We start from the raw sequence: 434 nt of genomic DNA on the forward strand, positions 1-434 counted from the left end.
TTTCAGTGTGCTATGTAATTCATTGTGATCTTTTATGATGCTTCCTCCAGTAAATTAAATTTTAAAATTTGTCACAATCACTTCTCAATTAATAACATGGATATTGTGTCTTTCTTACTAGTCTTTTTTGTATGTGAGAGAATCAATATCAAGAAAGATAAATGTGATAACACTATATTTTTTACACTAATATCATTAATGGCAAAAGCACAAACGTAGTCCTCAGTAAGGAAGGTTAATAATGTGTTCCTCAGAAATTTAACACAGATAAATATATTATAAACTACAGCGTATGTCCTAAAGTCTGATAACTAAAAGCCTAGATCTTGGCGTCATATAATATGCTATAGTTTAAAGCTTGTCTTAGTATCATCTAGGGCAGGGAGGTCCAACTACAGACCCACGACGCCGGTTGATTGTCTGTGGCCCCCGAC

This window comes from Penaeus monodon, chromosome 24 (assembly GCF_015228065.2).
Source record: "Penaeus monodon isolate SGIC_2016 chromosome 24, NSTDA_Pmon_1, whole genome shotgun sequence".
NCBI lineage: Eukaryota > Metazoa > Arthropoda > Malacostraca > Decapoda > Penaeidae > Penaeus > Penaeus monodon.